Source organism: Dendrobium catenatum, unplaced genomic scaffold, assembly GCF_001605985.2.
Source record: "Dendrobium catenatum unplaced genomic scaffold, ASM160598v2 fragScaff_scaffold_925, whole genome shotgun sequence".
Taxonomy (NCBI): Eukaryota; Viridiplantae; Streptophyta; class Magnoliopsida; order Asparagales; family Orchidaceae; genus Dendrobium; species Dendrobium catenatum.
Window position 1 is genome coordinate 193,405 of NW_021319387.1, and position 12,231 is coordinate 205,635.

Consider the following 12,231-nt stretch of genomic DNA (forward strand, 5'->3'; position numbering starts at 1 on the left):
CAAACTGGGCCAGGCCTCGTGGTTTTTCTCTCTTTTTCAGGGGTTTTCCACGTAAAAACTTTGGTGTCTCTTCTGAACGCTACACCCTCTCACTTATCTGATTGTGTGCTGGATCTTCGTACAACGCTAAGACGTTAAACTATATATTTCTCTACCGCCGCGAATATTCCAGGACGCAACAAAATTTAAATAATGTTATATTATATATTTCGAATCATGTTTGAATCTTGTTCATGCATGATAGAATAATTTTTTAACATTGCACAAAATTTTATGAAACTTAGATCGAAAATTAGTTAAAGGCTTCTTTTGTGATAGCTTTATTTTAGCTTCTTAAAGCGGCTTTTCTAGTATCAATGTTTAACATTGAGTAATTGAGTATTGAGACATTTTTTTGTTCATGAGACGAGGCGTAAGACTCAAGGCGTTTGAGGCGTAAGTCTCAAAATTAAAAAAAAAATGCGTAAAATGATAATAAATGTCAAAAGTGATTTTTTATATAATACATGAATAATATGTTAAATGATGTCATATTAACTTCTTATTGAATTATGAATTAACATATTGACATATATGAAATAAGAAATTGCACAAGAAATAATGTAACAAGTGATAAATTGTGTGAAATAGAATTAAAATTCAAATACTATAAAAACAAAATAATACTAAATATAGAAATTACATAAATGTATCTATAACATCAAGTTCAACTAAAAATTTCTTCTTTCTCATTTCTCAACTCATTTACATTTAATTCATAATAAAAGTTGAAATAGTTAACAAAAACATAGGAATCATCTGCACTGTCAGCACTGAGGTGTTCTTTACCTGAGTTATCATCATAACAAATTAGTCCATCATGTGCTTCATTCGGTAGAGTCGAATTCCTCATAATATGCTTCTTTTTAATTTATTTCAATAATGTTTATATTTTAGAAATATTTTCATCAACATAAATATGAGATTAATGCTCCAAATTTTTTAGGATGGTGTGCATCTTTCAAGTGATTGCCGGTGACGGCTATGATGGTGTTGGCTGTGGCGAAGGCCGCGGACTGGAGGATTAGGCAATCTAGAGGAAGTTCTTGCGCTCGAATGTGTATGAAGGTGTGATTTATGCTAGTTTTAACAAAAAATGTATACAAATGGGGTGAGGCGTAAAACTCACACTAGCGAGGCGATGCATGTTTCAAGGCGGGCCTCAGCTAAGCTGAGGCGCAAGCCTCATAAAAAAGCTAGAGGCGTAAGCCTCGAGGCATTTTTCACTAGAATTGCATTGAGGCGAGCCTCAATGTGAGCCTCATATTGCGGAATTTAAACAATGTCTAGTATAAGAAACTTGCTTTAAGAAGCAGTAAGAATGTTGTCCCAAACGAAACCAAAGTTGTTCAAACCATGCTCAAATCTTAATTAAGCCATATTTGAACCTTGCTCTAACTATGTTCAAACGTAAAACATTATTTGAGAGAGGTTCAAATAACTTTTGAATAATATTCGAGCAAAATTCAAATATGGTTCGAACGACTGCGACTTTGGCCAAAACAAGTTGTGAATATGGTTTGAACAATGTTTAAATAAATTTGAGTATGATTCGAATATAGTTGTAAGTGGTATTGTGATGCCTACTGATGTTCAGAATTTAGGGTTGATCGTACGAGCGAACTTTGAATCATGTTCAAAATTTGTTCATACTTTTTTTTCTTTTTTTGAACCTATGATATTTTTGTATTCTTTTTTTTTTTTAATCATAACCTATAGTGTTGATGGATGCATTAGAACCTAAATAATCAAAAGAATAATCAACAAAAGATTGATACAATCTATAGAAGCTTTACGAAAAATGATCACATAAGCTTTGAAATTCTTGGAGACGAAAAATGGTCATATGAAGAAGGGACATTTGAGGCTCTCTTATTAGAAAGTTCGTATAAGTCTTCAATCAAGGGACATTCGAGACTCTCTTGAAATTATCTTAGATTTTCTTTTAAAATAAAAATTTTGGCATATTTCTCCAAATAAAAAAAAATAACAAGATTATTTAGCCAATTATTGTTATAATCAAGCATATAAAGTCAAAATTTTCTATTTCATTTGTTCAAAAATTAATATCAAAAAATTAAAAAATAAATATATTAATGTGATTTAAAAAAAAATTAATGGAAAAAAAACATTTCGAATAAGCAATTAGGATTTCAAGTAAATTTTTATTTAAGAAATAAAATTTTAATTAATATATCAAACGAAAATTATAATTTCTTATATAATTATGATTTTCTTAATTTTTATGTTAATTTGATGTCAAATCTTTGTTTAAATGAAACATTCATCGCTTGTATTATGCCAAATTTTATTATGTGGAATGAAAATGGGAGGGATCCGCTCCTCATAAAATATTCATGGTCTAATTACTCTCATCTTTGACGTCCATTCTTTTTTGAATGATTGTGATCATACTTATATCTATTTATCAAATTGATTTTAATTTTGGCGAAGCTTGTGAAAGGAATGTGAGAATGCAATGGAGATAGAATCATAAAATTATTAAAAACTATTAAATTACTAATAAATTTAAGTGTCCTACATCGAAAGTGACATTTTTATTTTTGCTTAATTTTAGATGGGGCTTTCATCAAACACGTACATCTCAGAAGGTAAGATATTATGAAATGTGAAGTGCAAAACTAAACCTGAAGACATTGTAATTTAATGATATAAGTGGAATGACTAGTTGACTCAGTTTGTCGTGAAGATTGAGATTATTGAGATGCAGTTGTTGAGGGTTGGTTTTCTGTTGCTGAGTAGTATGAAAAAAGGGTGTATAACTTCTCCTTCACTTCTGCAATTTCAGATGCATAATTATCCAAGTATAGTTTCTTGTGACACCATTTAACAAAGTAAACATTGTACCTTGGATCTAGAATCACTACTATCACTAAAATAACAATGAAGTCTGACCAATACCTATCAAACTTTGTAAGCATACCAAAAGTCATTATCTTTTTATAGTCCTGGGAAATAAAGATTTACAGTTGGGTACTTTGATCCAGAGAAAACACAAGTAATTTCATACAAGGGTGCGAAAACTTGCGGACATTAGCCATTTTTTTCCACTCAAAATTTGAAGTACAAGACTTGTAGTTGGAATCGCTCAACTCCAAATTCATAAAGCACCTTTGAAGTATATTGCACTATCTAGCATAATGAAAGTAGAATTCCATTTAGTTGGTACGTCTTGCCTCAAGCCTCTATTAGTTTCTAGCAAACTTTGCCGGGCACTTTCTAAAAACTTTTGTTTTCTTGATTAAGAGCCTTTAACATATTTTATACTCTCACGAACCTTCACAACAGATGAATCAATCTAGTTCAAACCTTTCTGAACAGTAAGATTTATTATATGTGCACAACATCTCATATGGAAGAATATTATACGAATTCAAATAATTTCATAAAAAAATCAATAAAAATAGTATTTGTTGAAGCATTATCTAGAGTTATACTAAAAAGCTTGCTGTGAAGTTTCTAGTCAATCAGAAGTTGTTGAAGTTTCTCAAATAATGCTAAGCCATCATGGGGGTGACATGAAACCAAAACTTATAATCTTCTTCTATATCCATCAATTATTGTCAATGAAATGTGCAGTTAAGTAAATAAAACTATCAGTGTTAACGAATGTCCACGAATCAAAGTTAAGGAAACTCTACGCTTATAATTAGATAAAAGGATATGTATTTATGCTTTTTCCTTAATAAACATTTTCTTACAGTCATTTCGTGTAGTATTTCTAGAAACATTTTGTAAATCAGGACACAATTACCAAAGTAATGCTCTAACACCTGTCCATTCCACACACTGAAAAGTTAAATCATGCATAACTATGCATGCAATAAACAAGTTATGAAATTCATGATAATCAAACTTATTTTCAACCATATAAATAGAAGTGCTTGAATTACTTTGAAGAATAAGCTATCCAATATCATGGGAGTCTCGTTTCTTACATTTTTGAAGGTGACATCTCAGATTACTTGTACCCTTTTTACTATCACATAGGTAAGTTGTCCAACATTTCTTACATTTGTAACGTTGTTTGCCATCCTTGTCGAGTGGCAACATTTAATAATGTCCCCATATAGTAGAGGTCAACCTCCTCTTTTTTGTCTTTATTTCTTCATTTCTAAATGTATTATCACCAATTTCACCATCATCTATATTATCATACTTATCACTATCAAATTCTGATAACAATGTAGAATTATGCTCTAAAGGATTACTTGCAACAATAGTATTAGAATTCCCTATCTAAACACAAAATTTTACATTTTAAAAAATAAGATATATCAACCTCTAGCAATAAATAAGTGGTTTTGGTATTAGACAATTTAATTAGAGTAAATTAATAAATTAAAATGATGAATAAGTTTGAAATAGTAAATCAATATGAATAATAAAACATACATCATAACATCAACAATTCAAATACCCTAATCACATATAAACTCATTCCATTCTCCATAGCAGTATGAAGTAGTAAAAGTATAAAATACCTTTAGGTTTTACTGCATTAGTCTAACATTTCATATCCCATAATCCCATTTGACATAATTAAGACTATAAAGTGCAACAAGTTAGCATATAGCAAGTCAACAAGCCAGCAGACAGCAAGCCAACAAGCCGCCAAGCCCTCATCTCAACAACAAGATTGCAAGTGCAACACCACACTACAGTACTACACTCTAATGGTGGGTTATGACATCACAATCATCATAAAAAATAGCTAAAGTGCTTAACGACAAGTCAGTAATATTATATAACAGAGTCAGTAAATCACCAAGCCCATAACATGATAACAACATCAACATTTGACATTTAGATTTTAAACACCATCTATTATTGATCTCAAGTTCACAACAAAATCCTAATCAACATTTAAACACACCCCAATCATTATAATTTTATAAGAAAACCCTAATCGGCAAATCCTATATGGCTTTATCTAAATATTTCAAAAATCACAAAATTAGAAACACAGGAAACACCGAGTGTTGAAACATAAAAATTTTCAAATCCAAATGGCTAAACTAGGGAAAAATGAAAGAATAAATATTCCATTAAAAAATTAAAATAGAAATCGAAAACACCGTTTAATTGTCACATCGGTAGTCCAAAACAACAAGAGGTCAAGAGTTATTCAAGTTCAAGATATTATCGACCGTCATGACCGAGAATTCAAGAAAGGAGGAGGATTTGAGGATAAATTTTGAAGAAATGCACTGATCGTCTGATCTAGTGCTCCTGAAGGCCTAGAGAGAACGAGAAGTGAAAACCTTAATAGGGAAGAGGCGAAGACTCGAACAAGCGGAATAGCTGAATCCGCATGAATGAATAAATCAAAGAGTCAAAGATACTGAATATGCTAGAGTGGTCGCATGTTAGTTGGGTCACCATCAGGTTGGATGGTTGACCTGAACCCGACCCAAATATAAATAGGCCCAAAAAATTAGACCTGAACTCGATCCATTTCTCTCACGGGTTGACCCTAACTCGAATTTTTTTTGTCAGGTTCGGGTTAGGTTTTCAGGTCATGTTAGAAATTGACATGCATAGGTCCTAGTCATAAACACAAATCCAAGTCTAGTCAAATCCAATTTCACCCTTCAATTCAATTTTCAAGCCAACTTTCAACCAACTTTCAATCAACTTTCAAAACATATTCAATCAATCTCAATCATTTATTTGATTTTTATTGAGGTGAATAATTCAAACTCAACTAGTCAACTTCAAAACCCAATCCAAATCCAACATTTTAAACCAAATTTCAGGGTTAAGGGCCTTGTTCTAAAACCCTTTCTAGGTGAATTTTCCGTTACATGAAAACCCAATCAAATGACCTCTAATTTAGGGTCCTTCCATTGCATCTTGCTTAGATATATCTCTAAGATCAACCCACCAAATTTGAATGAATTCTGACGTCCCTATCCTCAGAAACTGCGTTGCTTTTCAAAGGCTGCAAAATCTTTAAATATTTATAACCTAAGCCACTCGACTTGCCATCCAGTGGAATTTGACCTTGGGACTCTTTCCAAACCCTTCAATCACACCCATGACCTTTTTAATGACTTTTTTATATGCGACCTACACTTTTTTGGGCCCAATTTGACCCAAGGTTGACCTGGGGTCAAAATGACCAAAATGCTCTTTAAAGGGGTTTTTGGTTTTTTTCCCCAAAATTTAGCATGGCCTTCCCATATCAACCTTAAAAACCTACCTCAATGGATCCTAAATATCATTAGGAACACATTGGACCCAAACCTACACTTACTTTTGACTTGGTCGACCAAGTCAACCATGGTTGACCAAAGTGGCCCTTAAGGTTTTAAACACCCATTTCAAGCCAAATGACCTTTCCTTGATTTGAAACCACCTCTATTGAGTTTATATGATTAATTTGAACTCAATGGATCCAACCCTTGACATTAGATCAACTTGGTTGACCAAGTCAACAAAGTTTGACCAAACCTTCTATACACTCCCACCCTTTTAAACCCTTTGAACAAGACTTCTCCAAACCCATTCAAACTCATGGGGTAACCAATTGGGTCCTTAAGACCCAAGCCTTGAACCCACTTGGGATAGCCATTTGGCTTGACCAAAGTGTCCGAAGAGGGGTTCCCCTTAAGCTAAATTTTAACACTAGCCCAATTGGATCAAACCAATGGTGGTATTGGGTTTCCCTTGACCCAATAGACCTTCCCTAGTTGACCCAACCCTTGGGTCAACTTGGGTTGGGAATATGTCTAACCCAAAGTGGCCAAAACCACCTTGGGTTGAGCCATTTCTCACCCTAAGTACAATTAAACTCAACCACGCAATCATTAGGTAGCCCTAGGTCCAACACACCTACCTTAGTCAGCCTAGCCCTTGGGCTAACTTGGGTCAACCTCTAGGCTAGCTAAAAGTGGTCAAAACCACCTTGACCCAAGACATTTTCTATCTCAGTCCATGCCAAACCTAATTGACACTTGCATTGGGTGCCCCTTGAGCCAATGCACCTCCCTTATCAATCCCACCACCTGGCTTGATCCAGGTTGAGTCCAAATTGACCCAAACTGTACAGGTTTGGTTTAACCCAAGCCACCCAAGTGAGTTGGGCTATCTCATGCCAATTGAGCTCACATGGTCCTTAACAATCTTTTCAACTCAGCCTCATCCAGCTAGTGGCCGGTGGTGGCCAGGGCGAATGGATAACCAGTTTTGGTGGTCCCCCCATCCTCGAGCTCTGCCCAAAGCCATCGAGGCCCTAGTTTTGTTAGGTTTGAACTCACGAGACCTAGGGATATGTCCCCTTCCACCTAGAGGCCATCTAGTGGCTACCCTGATCAATCCTGACCGTCTAAGCTCACAACAATTGTTTGAATTGGGCACCCTCACCCAAACATCCACATTCAATCTTAGCTTTGTTAAAATCATTCCCTAGAGCTCCATAACTCTCCCTTTTTTATTTCCAGCCTCCCATCCCCTTCTAACAATAATCCCGAGTAAACTCTAGTGAAATCTTTCACCCCTCCGCTCGAAGTAGTGGTCCTTTAGCTAAAACATTTGAAGGAGAAGTGCTCGCCATCCATCCCTCAATCTTTTTGATAAAAAAAAAAACCCATCCCATTTATTGGGGCTTTCTGCATAGTGAGATTTTAATACTGAGCCCCCTAGCTAGGTAGTCATAGAAAGTGCGAAGGAAACCTTCATCCCAGCAGATTTTCATCATTGGATTGAAGGTTTATATTGCCCTGATGTTCCCTATAAAGTTTGGAGAAGTTTCACTGACAGGATCTCTCAGATTATGCATAAGAAACTCTATGGCTAAAGGGACGAGTGAGAGGTCAAAGATATAATCAGAGTTGTTGATTTTGATCAATGACTCTGATTAAATCCCATAATTATGGAGTGGATTTAATTCCAACCGCTCAATCTCGCATCAGATGGCCATGGTTAATCATACATTACCCAGTCAGACGCTAATGATTGGCTGACAAATCAGAGAGCTCCCGAGTGTAAAAGTGTGGATAATTGGGTAATTTTGTATTTAAAAAATTTAGAAATTACAAAGAACATTAAAAATCATATCTCCCTCGACACTTGACAAATTTAGATGTTCTTAGGCTCATTGTAATGATCTAAGGGAGATCTTCAAAGTCCTTATAGTCTCAAGCCTTGATTATTTCTATATAAATGCCAATTTTAATTTTAATGATTATGCTATTATAGCATTTATGGTTAAATTATATGTCACAATGGCTTGGGACTTTGGGAGAATGAACTTGGACATGCCTGTGATATGTCCAATTTTTCTCTCCTCTATTTGATAAGTTTAAGGGCATCTTTGAGTTAATTTGAGATTAAGGGTCAAAGTTTGACCTCTAATTTCTTAGCTTTATGATCTTTTCAATGAGAATTATAGATTGAATGTTTGTGTGTTAATTTAGCTTAGTATAGGGAGTTTAGAGCCATTGATTGCACCCCCATCCAAGCCTAGGATAACAACTTAAGGATTATCTAAGGTGACCTAGAGGTTGCCTTGGGTGGCTTGGTTAGCCACCTTAGAGAACCCCATTTGAGCCCAAATTCATAGAGATTGGACCTTGAAATCAAGTGATTTCATGCTTCAAACTTTACTAGATTTGGTGTCAATTTGGTCCACCAACTAGGAACCCCAGATATCACCTTAGATTTGGCCTAGAACCTTTATTAATTCACTAAAAACTTATATTAAATCTAAAAAATTCACAAAAGAACTCTAATTGAACCCTCAACCCATAAAAATATAAAAACCCTATAAGATAATCATTAATTTAATCTTAAATTAATTCCAAATCAAGTAAAATCAAAGTCTAATGACTCACATTAAGGCCTAATATATAAGAAAATTGTTAAAAATTTAAAAATAACTTTAACTTGCAAAGTCAACTTTTGACCGTTTAGTTAACACATTATGATAAGCTAAATAATTCCAAAATTCTACAATTTACTTAAAAATTATAGAAATTTGAACTTAAACATTCAAACCAGCAATCAACACACTTAATTAAATTTTATTAACCTTTAACCCTCCACGAACTAAATCAACTTAATCAACCCCGATTACTACTAGATAACCCATGTCTACGAGGCTGTTATATTAACCTTTAACCCATGTCTACGGTAATAGCGTGTTTTCCTGTAGTTAAAGAAGGTGAAATAAACTTTACGGCCATAGTGAGAAATAAATGTAGTAATCATTTAACCATTAAAACATACATAATTTAAGCTTTAACACATTAATATTTAAACCTAAACCAAAATCTCCCCTTCTACCTTTAATAAACTCAAACATGAGATAAAATATAATAAACTACCCAGCTCAGGATCTACCCGCACACACAACCCTCTCACACACTTTAGATGACTTGCTATGATAACCAACTCTAGGTTAGGCTAGATCGATGTTTACTTTACTGATGTGTGCCAAGTTTTTTGAGTTTTTTTTTTATAAGTTGTGATTGAAAAATGATTGACGTGTTTGTTTACTTTTACTACACTCTATAAATTGACATGATGTACGATAGTGTACCCTTAGGTTAGAAATGATATGGTTGCTCATTAGGTTTTTTATAGGTGGCTGCGCTCATGCAGGGCAATAGAAAGGGGGTTAAATTAATAATCATTATAATTATTACAGGAGCTTCAACTGCTTAGCCCCCAAATAAATATGAGTGTGACTAACAATAAATTATTTTACTGCATATATATAAATTTCTTAGGATTTATTTGATTATTAAATACTTAGGATAAACCTGCAGGAGAGTCTAGTTTTTTTGCTTTTATATTAATATAATTTATTTTAAGTTAAGAGTTGTAAAAGTTAGTTTGTGAGTTGGGATACTGGTATCCAAAATTAGATTTCAAAGAGGAAAGGATACCCCTCAGGGAGATATTCTTCTTACATTTGGAAGCCCAATTTTGGATCATTTCAATACCCAAAGGAAAAATAATAACCTCCCCCTCAGGGAAAAAGTTTTATTTTTCATTGTTGAATCCAGATACGTCAAACCAAGGAGCCCGAAGAAGAAAAGGATGAAGAGTTGAAGATAAAGAGTATCCCACTCAAAGTTACTTGTGTTTGTCCTAGGATTAGAATTTGGGTTTGTTGTCAGTGATGCTCGACCACTTTTAATTTATGTAATTTCTGGGTTGTCATAAACATGCAATTTGCTTATGGACATTTATTTAATTTGCTTATTTTATTAATATGTTTGATGTAAATTGATTGCATATAGGGTTGCCTATTTTTTTGATAATTTGCATGTCTTTTTAATTTAGCCTAGATTCGATTTGAGGCTCGTGAGGGTACATATAACTTTTTTCTACTTAAAATTAAAATAAAATTTTTAGGCCAACATAAAAGCTCTAACAATTTAAGAAGTAAGTCTGGGATTGTCGGGAGTCAGCATAAGTATATTTAACTTCTCCTATTTGTTAGGCACCTCCCCGCCTGCGAGTTCTAACAAACCACCTAGCCTTTGAGGGTATACATCTGTCAAGGGGATGTTGTGTAATCTCTAGGAAAAAAATATTTTTAAGCCTATTTCAAAAACTACTACATATCTATTTTATGCATTTAATTAATTCAATCAACATGCATTGTATTAAAAACAAATTAAAAGTGTCTAAAATTTTAATTATATTTGTCTTAAGCATCTTCAGCATATATAAGTTAAGGGACCAATTAGGATCTGCTTTAAATGTTGGTTTCAATTTTTAAATATCTTTAACAACAATGTGCCTACTACTCTTTCATAAAAATGAATGGATTCATGGATTTTAATCGACTAGGTGGTTAGCTGGCTCCCTAATCCAGGTTGGGATAAGTCTAGATTTTGTACTGCATTAGTTAGGTTTGGGCCATTATCGTTCGGTACACAAAATAGATTTAGGATATGGGGCATATTTTGAATTATAGAAACCCAACTTCCAGGAATACAATTTCAAATTTTTAATAACTTATTCAACTCAAATTAAAATTTCTCTCAATCCAAAATTTAAAGCCCAGCACTTAGATTAGGTTGGGACACTTTTGAATTATTTTAGAACCTCTAAGTGTCTCCTACCCCTCTTTCTTTTACTGTAGAAATAAGTGTTCAAAACTTGATCCATTTCTAGTTCAAACTTCAAATTCACTTCTTTGATGCCACTCATAAAAAATCTATAAATATAATTTTTACTATTATTTTAATCGAGAGTATTCATAGGAGACCTTGATTTCCTATGATATAATTAGCTATAAGGGTTTGCGCTCGTAGGAGATTTAGAATCCACATCCACCTTTCAAAATCAATATTTAAAATTTAATTAATCTCTTTTGAGAAATCAAAATCAACAACGATCATCATCGTCACATTCAAATAATTGATAACAAATGATATTCTTTTTCCTTTGGGGAGATATATCATTTTTGTTGCGGATCTATTTTCATGGATGATGATTTTGATGATAGCAAACACTTTTATTTCTCTATAACTGCCTTATCTTCTGACATTTCAGGTCCACACGATCAGACTGCAATTTGGAACCAGCTCAAGATTGGGTAGACTAGGTCTGAGTCAGTTTGTACCCTTTTTTCTTTCTTGAATATATTGTATTTGGTGTGGCTCCTGATGCTTTGTAACTTGGAAGATTTCTGACTGTTCCCTAGAATTTTCTATTTTTGGTAACATCATCTGGGAAGATATAACTATCGTCCTGGACAATCTGTCCAAAAGTAGAAACCCTAATTAGGGCATCCTCATTAAGGCAGCCATCATAAGCTAATCGGCCTGGACGATACTTGTATCGGCCAGGATGATATGCTCAATTCAGAAAGAATCAACCGCCATGATCAAATTATGTATTCTTTATTTTAGGAAATCGGCCAGGACGATATATACATCGTCTAGGACGATCTAATGCAATTATGCCTAAAATTGATCTGGTATATTCAGAAAGCATTAATGGCTGATTGGTATGATCACATCGTCTGGGAAGATCGTAGTATCGGTCGGGATGATGGAATGGATGATTTACATCGGCCAGCATCTATTCAGGGCGATGATCAGGACGATTGAAATCAGTTTTAAACTGATTGTCCCAAATCGTCCAGGCTGATGAGCTTAATTTGTACTGATCGGCCAGGACGATATGTCTATCATCCTGGATGATAAT